Here is a 15,771-nt window from a genome sequence, read left to right on the forward strand (position 1 = left end):
CTATATTATTTAGCCTTGCCAAAAATTGTGCATTTCATGGAGGGAAACCGTAGCTTTGAAAATTCGTTATTCATAAGCAAATTTTTAGGGTTTGTTGTTCACTATTGATTAAGTCTATATCTTTTCAAGGTTGATAGGGTTTGCTGTCATAATTTAGGGCACATTGCAGGATACATAACATGATTCATGTTTATTGGGAACTTAAATGTAGCTATTTGTTGTCTCCACGTTGCATATTTTTTCCTTTATCTCCATATTTTGCCAAGTATGTCAAATATTCCTCATACTTATCATTTTCAATGGCATTATGTGAGTATGTCTTTTAAGATTTTGATGCCATTTCCCTCTATGTATTGTTCATAACAAATGTTTGAGTTGAGTGTCAAAGATAAAGAAAAGTTAGTGAAATGGATTTATGGACTATTAATGTATTCTACACAAAAGAAGGCAGTGACCTAATTTTTTCATAAGGGAATATAAAAATAACCTTTCAATCAACACAACCATCATTGATTGAGCATGGAAGGCACCAAAATTGTCATGGTAGTTCAATGAGTATGGTGATAGTCCGTAATATCATGCATGTAGAGGTGTGTTTTATAAGGTTTGAAGTGGATGTTGCAAGGATTTGCAACATCAAGGTGAAGATTGAGAGACTTGTAAGAATGATGCTTGCCTTGATAGGAAATATGGGTATTCTAAAAGAGCATTCAGAAGAAAGTGAACCTGAGAAGAGTGATTGCAAGTAAGGAGAATATTCTTGTGGGAGATTCTTCAAAATGAAGCAAAGATTGATATTCAGCTCTCAAACGGTGATTTAAGCGCAAAGAAGATTGATCAACATATCCTCTCGAATGAAGGTTCACTTTAGCCTTCATCAGCTTCTGCAAGTCAACAAGTTTCTTTTGCAAGGTTAAAATTATTTGGGCATGAAATATGATAGTTCACAAACAACATATCACAGTCATAAGTGTCAGCATTTTCTAAGAGATGCACGACAATGGTCTAAGCAAAGGAAAAGAAAAACAATGATAGTTATGTTGATAATGCAACCCAAAAAAGTACAAGGAGAAAACAAAGACAATATGTAGAAAAGAATAAGACTTACAGTGAATAATCAACAAAAACATTTTGAAGATAATGATGTTTTAGGATATGTAGGAAAGCTAAACATGTAGGAGGACAACTAATAAAAGGTTTTCCAAAAGCCAATTTCAAACACACAATAGAGATGCATATAATGGTTCTTCATCGTGTATAGAATGGTCTCACAATAATACACTTGAAGATGTTTCTAGCTGTTAAGTTCAATCAATCTTATTTGGCTGTAATGTCCCTTTTTTGGGACATTAAAAAAAAGTTCAATTAAATAATTAAGTTTGAAGTTGTCAAATAAAATCAAATTTAATGACAACTTAATTTAATTATTTAATAGAGCAATTAAAGTGGTTTTTTTATGTCAACAAAGAATAATAAAATAAAGTCACTTTATTATTATTATTTCTCATTTGTAAAAAACTACATATAAAAAGTGAGGGAAATATGAAAGGACTTTGGGAAGTTTCTTGAGGAGTTTTTATAAAAGGCAGCTTAGGCTTCATTTTGGGCATGCTTGGATTATTATTTTCTCTTGGAGAATTTGGGAGCATGTGGCTTTCAGTTTTGCACCCTAGGACGGAAACTCTTGGGCTCTATTGGTTTGGACGAAAACCCAATTTCATATTCCCAGAATTCATAGGTGTAATTTTCAATTTATTGGAGACCAACTTACAGTTAAAGAGTTTCTTAACTTTTTGGCTGAGGATATGTGTAATATCCTGATTTTAAAGAGGTGTAATATGTGTTTAAAGAGTTACCTAACTTTTTTGTTGAGGATATTTATTTGTGTTTTTTTTGGGGTCTTTCCACTAGCAAACTAGTTGCCGGCTGTTGTGAATTTTCAAGGGGAAGGAAATAGAAAATTGAGGACTTAGCCTGCTGCCAGCTGTGTAGGATCAACAATTTTTTACTTGTGTTTTTTGGGACTCCACCATTATCTCTTTCCAGTCCCCCTCTCTACAAATTAAAATCAGTATTTATGAGATTGACTATTCTAATCTCCTTGGACAGAAGTAAGGGAATGCAAATTGGCTTATGAGGTCAGCATGTTGTGTATATCTTTATTGTTGATTAGAATATTTGAATATAATATTGCCATTTAATTTATATGCTGGAAGTGAATTTAATGTTTGGATTTTTTTCTGAAAACTGTAATTCAAACCCAGCAGCGTATATGCAATTTAAAGTCGGGTTTGATTACTATCTTATGTATTTAAGTGGCCTGAAATAATATTTCAATAAGTTTATAATTCTGAATTCATAGCAGAAAATTAGTCTTAGACCTCTCATTTATATTTGATTGAATAAATTTTCATTTAATTCGGTTGATACCCAGACCTGCAATAAGAAAGGATCTTTCTTTTCTAACAAACATTGACGAGCTCAATCAAATCAGACAAGCAAACTGTTTGACATAATTCTTTCATAGCTGAGTGAGTGAATGAAGTGAAAAAAAAAATGGTAGAAACAGGGGTGGCACATTTCATTGGCTTAATCAGGTTGCGAAGGCAAGCTGAATGGTTGTTGCATAAATTTCCATCTCCCCTATAACAATGTTGTCATGTTTCTTTGCACTAGGAGGCCTATAGATATCTCCATGTTTGGTATCTCTAAAGATAAGGCACTTCTAAAGTATAAGGGTAATGAAGACCCTATATCCAATAGGAATATGAATACTACATAAGGAAAATAGAGGTAATCATTTATAGAGCATGAAGTGTGAATTTAATTCATTGTTCACAAACCCTGCACAATCAAGGAAAAGAGAGGGTAGTCAAGTCCTAAATCTCAACAATCTAAGGGTTGATGAGTATGGGGATAAAACAATGTAAAGTTCTCAAAGGAACTGATTACAAATTCTTTAGCAGGTTTCAGAAAGCAATCATCTCAACAGTGAAGATAAGTTTATTACGACAAAAGATAAAACATAAGGCATAAATGAATCTTTTTGTGATTGCTCTAGAAGAGAAGTAAAGGAGGACAATTATAATGCCTTTTGAGATCAAATGTAGCTAGCACTTAAAGACATGATGAAATGCAATAAAAGAAGACAATCCATTATAAGGCTATGGTATCTCCTTATTAGGACAAGAGACAAGAGACAATTCTATCACAGACTTGTCATGATAGTAGTGAGATTGTGGAAAAAAGGGTAGATCTGAGAAAAATTGTGCAATATGCATTTACAAAGATAGTGGGAGTATTTGACTTAAAGATGGCATGAGTAGAGGAGAATAAAGGATAGTAGAAGGAGTAGCACACAGTGACCAATATGGAATCCATGAAGTCATAGAGGCAATGCCATCATAAAATGACAGAGAAAAGTGGCAGGGTCCACACAAAGAAACACCTTTGTCACATAAGTCATAACATAAAAAGTGGACATGTTCACTTTAAAGTTGCAAGCCAAGGATAATCAAAGACATATTGGAAGGAATATAATATCCATTTGTGCTATTTCACAGTCATGCCAAGGAATAGTAATGATGTTTCCAAGAGACTTAAAATAGAATGTTGAAGGTCTATGTTTAATCTTCAAAAAGAAAGATAGTATAATAATATTAAAGCAATGAAAGGTCACATGATAGTTAAAACACAATCTTTAATAGTCATGATGACTACCATGAAGGAAATCCCAACAAAGACTGTCATAGTCTTTATGTGACAACAAAAGAAGATAAGGTCCCAAGTCAACAAAATGACAATAGTATTAGAGGTTCAAAGATATCAGCATCAAGGAGAGTTGAAGGGTATGAGCTTGAAGACACAGGTAAGAAATTACCTTGTGAAGACAATGGACATACTAATGATAGTATTTGTATCATACAAATAGCAAAGGAAGAGAAATACAATGAAAGAATCCAAAAATAAAGGCAATGCAATCCTATGCAAAGGATATGAAGGATAAACCTTATGAGAATCATGAGCAACTCACAAGCTAAATAGAATTTTGTTGGGAACCCTATACCTTACCCAGAGAGTATGCCAATTTTAAGAGCTATGGTGTTTATGACAAGAAAGAATAATACTCTTGAGCACAAATGACTGACAATATGCAGTGAACAAAGATGGTTAACATAGTTATGATAGTGAAAATCCCCAAGTAGGACAATCAAATGTCAATATATAAGGACGTGCTAAAGAAGATAAGGACATATTTTTGGTAATTGTCTTGAACATAATTATGTGACAACAGAGGAAGAATTTCATATATTTCATTGTTAGTGTCTTAAGGACAAGGTAGCATCATTGTTTCTGTGAAGACTTATATTGGAAACTTACAAGAAACTATTATGAGAGTAGAAAGTTTGTAGGGAAGTCATTAGGATAGATCTCACATGGCAGTCTATGGTACTAGAATGAGAAAAAACAAATAGACTAAAGGTATTCCAAGGAGTCCAAGTTGGCATGGATGGTTAAAAAACATTATATGATGAATATGGAGTCTATTGGCAGTGGAAATAATGAACCCAATGACAATGAAATGTCATGGAAGAAGAGTGACAGACAGAGAGAATCAAGAATCCATCAAAGATGTATGAATGATAATGTTAATAACAGTCCAAGAAAACAAAAAAGTTCACTTAGTGAAAATAATCAACGAGAGTTCTTAGGTGTCTTTTTGCTTGTATAAATACCCCTTGAGAATAGGGACACATGTAGAAGCTAGTTTCAAGCCATTATCATTCAGTTTCAAGCATCTAGAGGGTCCTTTAGTGCCCTATTTCTATTTCATTCAACTCCAAACTCTTTCAACTTCAAAAGTAAAGGAAACAACACATGTCATCCAACTTTGGAGAAGTAGTTAAGTAGTTGTAATGATGGATAAGAAATGTAGGGGTAGTTTGAAGGTCTTTTGACATAGTTCCAATACAATACAAGCATTTGGGGGCAGATTCATCACTCTTAAGAGGCATTTGAAATTTGCAAAGATCTAGAAGAGGTATAGACATAGTCAAGGGTAGTTTTGAGCATTTATAACATATTTTTGTGTATTATGAGAGGCCTTAAATGGCCAAAATCAATTTCATCTAACCCACGACAACAGTTGAAGACTTTTTCAAGTATCCAAGGACATCTACAACCAGCAAGGTAAAACACACACCTCTCCTCTTTATTGCACATGTTGAAAACTTTTAGGAGTTGTTTGTAGGCTACAAAAGACATTTTAGGACTCCGTTTTTGAGTTAGTTCTTACAATCTTTTGCCTAGATTTGTAGTTGTTGTAAGCTTTTCTCTCAGCATAGTATGTATTATAACTCATAGCAAGTCTTTTGAAGACTGAAACTAATGTATTTATTATCTTTTCAAGCATTTTAAAACTTTGTATTGTTGTTGCAGTACCTTGTATATCAATAAAATAGTGATTCAACTTCTTATTTTTGTTTTATGTGTACCATGATGATATATGAATGTTGTTTTCTTGTGATTTCATAAGTGCTTGATATGTTGTCTCATCCCAACACCTTGAGATAGAAAAATGTACTTTCTTCAGGTTATAAATTGTGCAATGAATATGAATAGTTCATTGTTCTGAAAAATTCATTCTCAAAACTATGGTAACTCAAGCCATCTTATAGAATGTTGATGCAAAAAGTATATAAAAATAGCTGAGTTGTGTAGGGAAATAGCCAAGTACATGATTATTTGTGTGCAAAATGTAGTGATATGATTCTAAGTAGTATTTTGGTGCATCACCTCATGTAGTTAGATTTCATGTGTAAGAAAGTTCTTACCATTTTCTCATCAAAGTCATTAGTTTATAGTTTAGGTTGGGTGATTGCGGCAAGGGAACAGATCCTATCTAGAGATTCACTCTAACATAAGAGCAAGCCACATGTCTAGGATTGTTTTCATGTTTCATTAGGTTGCTAGGATGGTAACTCAGTAAGGGTGCAAACCTATGTGATAACACTAATTACATTCACAATGACGACCAACCATAACTAGGCTAGGGATAAGCATTTAGTACCTTGTGACAATGAGTTAAACCATTCTCCCAGTCTTGCAAATTCAGCTTGAGCTATTACAACATCTACTCCAATTAAAAATTCCTCTCCTGTTGAGAGCAACCCAAAAACCTCTACAATTGTAGCTTTCGAAGCATCAACTCTCAACCCTCTGACTTTGGCTTCATTATTTTGCATTTTTTGTCCAAATTGTTGTGCCATTGCCTCATTGTATTCTATCAACTTCAAGAAAAAGTCTATCTAATCAACTTGGTCAAAAAAGGGCAAGGAATCTTAGTCTATCAGCAGTAGTGTATGATTAGATGGCTCTCTTCAAATGATATCTTCACCCATCTTTCAATTCTAGAGCTTGTTCTTCTTGTATTTTGTTTGAAATTTTCTTCCAATTATTGTTGAATTGTTGCAATTACTCTTTACTATTCTTTCTTTTTCTAACTAAACATAATTAATTCACAATTCTTAAGGCTAACAATAGCTACTAACAGAGTATGCAAAATAATGTCGGTGTTATGTGTAGTTTATGTTGAGATATCAAATAATTATTGCAAAATGGGATTTTCAAATAACTTTCACGCATGGTAGTTGCAATCATTGTGAAATCTCTTCCTCCCCCCCACTTAAAGGTTGTATTTGTCCTCAAATGGAAAGGACGTAGGACGCACAGAAGAAATATAATTACAAATATTTTGGATGATATATAATAAAATAAGTAAATTCTATGCATGTGTGAAATTTAAGGAATATAATTATATTAGATGCTAGTAAATTAAATCAGCACAAGAAGTACCCGTAGTGAAATCGTTGTGAAGGAACGAGGTGTCAAATTCAAAAGGTGGCACATGCAAGTGGAAACAAAGTGTGATCAAATTAAAATTAAACTATGATGAAAAGTAATGAAGGTGACATGAGGAAAGTCCTCAGAGTTGGAAACCAATTGAGCAAGGACATGTGTTCTGGAAGATGTTACAAGTGCGGTTTTCGTTGTACCAAAAGGTCGACCTGTTAAAGCCCAATACAACCACTAGACTTATAGAATCTACAGGAGGTGGTTAAGGCATGTCACAAACTCGAGTGCGGCGTTGCACAACACAAAGAGACCAAGGGCATACACATTGCCACAATCCCCCCCCCTCGCCCGCGCAAGCGAGGGGTTTGAACCTGTGACCAAGCTCTGATACTTAAGCCATGTCACAAACTCGAGTGTTGTGTTGCACAACACAAGGAGACCAAGGCCGCACACCTTGCAACAGAAGAAACATCTATGGTGGAGAAATGATGACATGCACAAATGTTATCTGCATTGTGTATGATTGTTGTTGAAAATGAAGTGGTTGCATGTTGCAACAAAAAGATGGTTCCTCATGTGAGTGACTAAAGTAATGGAAGGTGTAGACACCAAAAATTAACCCTTCTTCTAGTCACCAATTCTCTTCAATAATTTAATTGTCTTACTAACATTTCCTCTTTCTTCTAATGTTTTTATTATTTAATTATTTAATTAATTGAATGTTTCTCTTTAATTAGTTAGTTAATTAAATCTTACCATATTCTTCTATCCCTTTTATAATTAAATAATTTTAATTATTTAACTTTCTAATTTTATTATTTTATCCCCATTTCCCTTTTCAACTAGGTAAATAGATGTAAAGTTTATTTACTTTTACCCGCTTGCTCATGAAATTAAATAATTTTATTATTTAATTCCCCTTTTTTCTCCACCTCTCCACTCTCTTACAATTTGTCACTTGTCCTTCTTCTTCCAGCCTTGACACTTGCCTTTGGATTCATTCCAAGCATCTTCTCTACTCTCTCCCTATCGCGGGTAAAGTTTCTCCTACACAATCTCAATTGTTCATCCCTTATGGGATAAATTCAAACTCAATCATTGATCTATTTGTCTCCCAATTTATAAATTTGAATTTTTGCTTCCATTTTCTCTCTAACCACTACTCTTGAGCTTTATTTTATCTAATTGTTTGTGCTAGCAAATCTCAGAGGGTCGTTATCATTGCAAGTTGGAAAGAGACTCAAGAACTATGAAGATATTAGGGGAGTTTTTGTTTTATGGCACTTTGTTTTGATTTGTTTTATCTTCATTATGTACTCTCATCTTCATGCTCTTCATAGGATATTTTTATTTTCATATAAATTGGAGGAATTAATGGTTTTCCATTGGTGATTTATGTATATGATTTATGCATTTTGGTGAACTCAACATGAATCTAACGTTTATTGCAACAAAATTTACACATCTTGCAATTTTCTTTCAAAGCCATGTTGTTCTTTTGTTCATATAAAATTTTGCATGTAGAATTTTAGAAAATGTTTCATGGGATTTTTATATCTCGCTTTTATCTTTTCAAATCATTTTACAGTTTGAAATTCCATTTAGAATTGAGAAATTTATTTCTATTTTACTATCGTAGGTGTAATTGTTCCATCAAAATGCAAATTTTCTTTCGAACCTATGTTGTTCTTGTATTCATAGATATTTTTACATGTAGAATTTTGGAAAATTATTTCATGGGTTTTTTAGACCTCACTTTTAATTTTCCAAATCATTTTACAATTTTAAATTTCATTTAGAATTGAGAAATTTATCGCTATTTTACTATTGTAGTTGTGATTGCTCCATCAAAGGGTATGCAAGCATTTGATTTTGAAATTAATGCATTTGATCTATGTGTTTTGGCTCCTAACTAGTTGTGCAACTTGTATTTCATTTGTCGAAGGCCCCTTTGTGAATTATTAACAGTTTGATTGCAGAGCCAAAGCATGGAAAGAGGGGTTGTTTTTGTAACTTCTAATATGTGGTCTTGCAAGATTTACATTCTCTTCATTATCTTTTCTTGATTCATATATTAGAAAAAAATTCAATTTGGTGCACTAAAATGAATTTTGTCTTCCATGTTTTGCATGCTTGTGCTTTTATTTAGGGTGGACCCACTATTATGTGTGTATTCTCCTCCCTTGCCTTCGTAGATCTGGGGTGCATGAGAAACACATAACAACACCCTACTTTTCTTTTTTAGGAGAGGCTTCCTTGGGGATTTTATCACCCCTTGGCTTGACCTTGAATGTTATTTCATTCGAGCTAAGAGAAAAAGTTGTAGCCCAAACCTTATAACTGTGTTGGGAGGCATCATATTTAGAGGTGGACTTAGAGCTACATAGGGTTGACTAAAGCCTTAAGTGGCTTGCCACCAAATATACATAATGTGGGTGTCCCCAAATATTGACAAAGAACCCTTGTTATTAGAGGCCAAAATCCCATATTTGATAGTTCAAGGAGTGCAGATTGTACCCCATAGATATTCTCCATTTACCTCCCACAATAAAACAAAAATTCCTTTGTTCATAAGATCTCAATATTTTTGGGGTAAGAGGAAAGGTGCACTAGTGTTTGCTGAGAGTATGCTACTAGGCCCATGCCACCAGATCTCTATTTGTATGCTATGGATAGGTATTTTGTTGTAGCGGGAGTTCTATAAAGTAGTATCATTTGTCACCTTGAGTAGGAAAGTGCTTGCTTATGAGTGTCTGTTAAATCCAATGTGTTATACTAGTAGAATCAGTTGAATTTGTGGGCTACTTTAGCCCCTTCTTGAGAACTCTAGATCATGGATTTATTTTAGTCCAAGTCAAACAACTTCTTTGTCTTCTAATGCTTGTCAAATGTCTTCTTGTCTAAAAAATAACTTGTTCCAAAATCTTTCAAAATGTTGACCAAAATTGAACTCAAATTCAAACTTAGTTGAGACTAGTAGGATTGCACCTTTCATTTCCTTGCATTTGCCTTGCATCTTTAGAATCAAGCATAGTTTCATGGCATCTAGAGATCAATTTTCCTTACTCAAAACCTTGGGTTAATCATTTGTTTTCAAGACCTTGAATCTTTCTCATCATTGATTTGGCCTTCATCTTGGGTCACTCTAGTCTATCCTCCTATCCATTGAGCTTGCACTCATTAGTCTAGTGTAAGTTTGACTAATATACTATCATCAAGCTTCATTATCCAAGGTCTAAACATCCCTTTGACGATCATGGGTTGCCTTTTCTTTTGCATGTTTTTAACCTCAAAAATCCCAAAAACATTTGAAAAATCCCCCCCCCCCAAAAAAATAAAATTATAACATTTCAAAAATCCAAAAAACATAGTTTTTATATTTTATATAGCCTGCATCTCATCTCTAAGGTCTCCAAGTCTCTTTCATGCCTCAGATCACTAGGTCTCAAAGCAAGAAAAATAAAAATGGACAACAAACCCATAGAAAATATTCTCCAAACATCAACACGGAAATCCACTAATCTTGGAGAACCAATCAAATCTTGCCTAAGAAAATTGATCTAGTCAAACATCATTACATTCTCTAAAATTGTTCACTATGAGCCTCATATCAAACCAACATGGTGACAAGATACATAATTTTGTAAATACCATAGGACCAAAGGAAATAGAAGTCTTGATTTTATAAAATTAAAAACCCTCATTCAAGCCCTTATTGATCAGGGTGACATTATTGTTAAAGAACATCTAAATAATTCACCTAATGAGAAAGGCACCATTTCAAGCATGATCAAAATCATATACCTATGTATAGAAATGGCTCATTACAAAACCCCTTTCTTGATACCAATCCCCTCTATGATTCAAAAATTCTACATCCAATCCGATCATACACTCCAGTCAAACCCACTCTAGAGAGTCTTATTCAAAGTCCATTCTTGTCATGCCAAAATGTTGACTTCATACAATAATCCCCCATACATGTCCAAACTCATACCCCATTGTTGGAATTAGATCTATGGCCTAGAGAAACAAGTTTTGAAATGAATCAAGATCAAGATCCCAAAACTTTCACATTCTATCCAATTCTTGATCAAGATCCCATCTTCCCAAAACCCCATGATGATCCCATCATCCCTTTTCATTCTATTCAAGATGGATCCCCTTCCATCTCAAGAGAAAAGTGTCCATACAAATTCTATTTATAATCCACTTTCTAAGAAAGATCATGGTATCCCTTCCATTTCATCCCATGATTTTCTTTCATCTCAAGGTCAAAGTATCCCTTCATCTCCATGTCATAATCCTTTGTATATACCTCAAGATCCCATCATTCCTCCCAATCTCACTCATTATCCTAATTCTCCTCAAGATCCCCTCATCCCTCATAATTCCACTCATGATCCTAATCTTCCTCAAGATCCCATCACCTCTACCAAAGCTATTCATTAACAACTTACTTATCAAATGTATTCCTGCACTTTCATCCATTCTGGTTTCCTCCATGATCTTATCATTCCTACCATACCATATCCATTTCAAAATGGACTTGCATCTTGTTTCAAAAGAAATCAGTATCCTATTGGTAAAAATATTTGTCAAAGAATGCATTATCAAGGTAAAGGGTTAGGCATCCATAAACAAGGTATATTAGAACCCATTCATAATAAAGCAAATCCCAATTGTCATGGCCTTGACTACATATCTCACTCTCATGACGTTGGTATCCCTGTTAAATCTCACATTCGTTATAAATCCAAACATAAACATTCCCCATCCTCCAAATAAAAGCTTTCATCCCTTCCATCCATCTTGGGTACTTATATCCTTCCATCCACTATCCATATCACCCCTAGCTCACAATTCTCTTACCTTGTCATAAATCAAGATCAACAAAGGCACACATCTTTGAGATCTTTCTAGTCCTCTAACCCCATCAACCCATCCAAAACACCTCCACATCAATCCTATCTATCCATGAACCCCATTTCTCTCGAAAGCAATTTGGATGCTAAGCATAAAATCTATAAGTCTAAAAATCCACATACATACAAGGATCAACATGTCTCATCTAAATGACATGCAAAAATATAACAAAATATGATCCAAAAGAAAAAAGAAAAAACCAAAAGACCACAAAGGCCCATAAACCTTAAAAATTCAAATGGCCACAAAGGCCAATAAAAAAAATAAAAACCATGTGGATTCCCAAATTTCTTATAGAAGCATTGCATCCCAAAGAAAAATCAAAGTTGGCATCCAAAATTCTATTCCAAAAGTTTCTTTCATTCATAAATCCACTATCTTAAATCCAACATCTCCTCCTCCATCCATCTTGAGTCCTTATGTTGCAAAGTCCACATCCACTTCTCCATCAACACTTCAAAATCCAAAATCCACTTTTTATCCATCATTCCACCACCCCTCAAGGTGTGCGCAAATGTTGATATCACCAAAATTTCTATCTACTCATACACAATTCTTCCAACACCCCATCCATTATCCAACACTTATTTTCCAACCTTCAATACCTCTCACCCAATCCTTTGCATAAACATGTTCCACTTTGCATCTCCTCATCCATCTCATCTCCCTACCAACATCTTTGAGAACACCTTCAATATCCATGGTACATTTTAGCACATATTCCAAGCATGCAGTTCAAGGGACTTGATGCTTGAGTCCTTCCTCCCTCTCCTATCATGCATCCATTATTTTCCAAATCCACTTATCCATATCCTTATCCCTATCTCTCTCCATCTAAAGTATTCCCAAAAAAGGAAAAGAAAGAAAAAAGAAAAAAAGAAAAAAAATAAGAAAAAAAAGAAAAAAAAAGTAAAGAGAATTAATTCAATCTCTAGTGAAAACCACTCCGATGGCGCCTTGAGAAAGTACCATGTTGAAAACTTGGCAAACAAACATCATGAGTAAGCCATAATCCTCTTGCATTCTACACTTGGGTGCAAGCTCCATCCATTCTATCCTACTTACTGCATTCGTCATTATCCCTCATCCCCTATCCATCATCCTACCTACATTTTATCTTCCCTTTTCCACCTTTGATCTTGACAATTCCAATGTCTCCAAAAACATCATGTATCCTATTTCCTTCACCTTATCCACATCCTTTAGTCCATATCCCTTATCGTGTTAATTTCTTCCTTCCATCATCCATTAGCACCTCAATGTTTCTTATCCTACTTACATCCTTTCTCCATCCCATCCAAATCCTTCTCTTGATCTTGATCAAAACATATGGACATATACTTTTGAAACACATTATCTCATTGTTGGCTACTCATGAAAATCAAATCATCTTTGACTCCATAATAAGCTACCTTCAGCCTTTCCACTATTCATTTCCATCCCAACATTTCCTTTATCCATTCATAACATTCCATGCATTGCTAGACACTGGGGGCAAACAAATACATCTTGCCTAAGAATAAATCCTAATACATTTCTTAAATATCCAAAAAATATTAAAAAAATGTCCTAAAAAATCTTTAAAATTAAAAAAATTAAAAAATTCTCAATCTATATTATTTCACCATGTATTCAAACATAATTTCAATACTTAACTTCCTATAGTAATAAATCTACATTTGCACCATCTCCCTCATCATCATCATCACAATCCGCAATAAATTGTTCCTTTGTTGCGACAATGATATTTTAGGCTAAAACGAGCACCGTTTTGCAAGATCTTTATCCAAGACGCACTGCCAGATTATTGTATAGCCTAAACCAATCAATTGTCTGATTGAATTTATCCTACATCTTGATCACATTGTCAGCCTTTGCGGATATATCGGTCCTAGAACAGGCATCCTATCAATCATCATCACATCAATCAAACAATCAACATCTTATCCAAACATCAATCTATCTAGCCTTATCTTATCTAAAGCATGTATCTTTTGGCAAGATGATCTAAATGGTTGTTTACTTGTTTGGACAGTGAGTCTTTTCTATGTTTGATCTTTTCATGTTAGGTTGTTATGCTAGTCAAAGATATCCTTGTGATTAGAGGATCTACGATGGAACTTGGCATGGTTTTTCATATGTTGTATTTGTGGGATGTTTCATGAAGTTTTTGGGAAATTATTCTTGGTGTCTATGTTGCCACATTTCATTTAGCACGGTCTTATATCCTCTGGAGATCAAAGGTCACCTAATGCTTTTCTACAAATGGATCATCATGTTTTATGATTGTCCAACATACCTCAACCATAAACACCAATGTGGTAGGATGGATGGAATCATTCCTTGCCTATAATGTGTTTTTGTATGCAAAGTGATATCATCTCCGCCTTGGTATTTCCATACCTTGGTGTATATCTATCTATTTGTAAAAATACAATTTACACCCAATGATGAAAATAAGCAATTTTATAAAGAAATCTCACAATCCTCATCTTCCCTATTTGCCCATTTCTTTTTCATCTATCAATCCATTCACTCTTTTCTTCTAATCCATTCCTCCCATCCCCATGATCTATCCATTTCCCATAACAAACCTAACTCTTTTCTATTCTTTACTAACTTTTCTTCTACTCATTCATATTTCCTATCTACTATTTTCATCTAATTATCTATCATTTGTCTTATACAAGATGTGTCTTTCTTGAAAGTAGATGATCATCCATCTTTTGTCTAATATGGGATGTATCCTTCTTGAAACTAGACTTGATCTTTACCAGTCAATCAAATTAATTAATCAAATCAATCTGATCAATCAACCCATCTGCAAATCACCACAACCATCTCTTCTATTCAATCAAATTAAACCCATGCATATAATCAAGCTAACCATTCTTCTATTTTTCATATAACATTCTTTTCTTTGAGAGATTAACCTCAAATTTTATTTTTCAACCAATCTCTCGAGGGGGCATCATACCTCCTTATCTTCGTCCTTCAACGCATATTCCTTTGAATCTTTTCTTCTTTAAGACAACACTCAAAATTGCATCACCTCAAAGAGGGCAAAATGTAGACACTAAAAATTAACTCTTTTTCTAGTCACCAATTCTCTACAATAATCTAATTTCCTTACAAATATTTCATTTTCTCTTTGTTCTAATGTTAATTAAATAATTTTATTATTTAATTAATTGATCATTTCTATTTAATTAACTAAATTTTACCATATTCCTCTATCCTTTTTATAATTAAATAATTTTAATTATTTAATTATCTAATTTTATTCTTCTATAGTTGAATAAGTTCTTTAATTTATCCTATTTTTCTTCCTTTTCCCTTTTCAACTAGGTAAATAGATGAAATGTTTATTTACTTTTACCCTCTTACGCATGAAATTAAATTATTTTATTATTTTATTCTTCATGTTTCCTCCATCTCTCCACTCTCTTATGGTCTCTGCCACTTGTCCTTCTTCTTCTTCTAGCATTACCACTTTCCTTTGGATTCCTTCCAAGAATCTCCTCCACTCTCTCCCTATCTTGGGTAAAAAAAATCTATGCAATCTCACCCATCCATCCCTTCTGGGATGAATTCAAAATCAACCATTGATCTATTTGTCTCCTAATCTATAAACTTGAATCTTTGCTTCCATTTTCTCTTTAACCTCTACTCTTGATCTTTTTTTTATCTAATTGTTTGTGCTTACAAATTTTGTAAGGTCATTATCATTGTAATTTGGAAAGAGACTCAAGAACTATGGAGAGATTAGGGGAGTATTTTTTTATGGTACTATGTTTTGATTTGTTTTATCTTCATTATGCACTCTCATCTTCATGCTCTTCGTAGGATAGTTTGATATAGATTGGAGGAATTGGTGGTTTTCCTTCGATGATTATGCATTTGGAATTTAAGGCTATACAAAAGGTAATTGTTGCATGTTGTGACTTGTTATGTCCCTATTGAGAACAACCTTGAGGTTGTTGTTATAGG

The sequence above is a fragment of the Cryptomeria japonica genome, chromosome 1, assembly GCF_030272615.1.
Source record: "Cryptomeria japonica chromosome 1, Sugi_1.0, whole genome shotgun sequence".
NCBI lineage: Eukaryota > Viridiplantae > Streptophyta > Pinopsida > Cupressales > Cupressaceae > Cryptomeria > Cryptomeria japonica.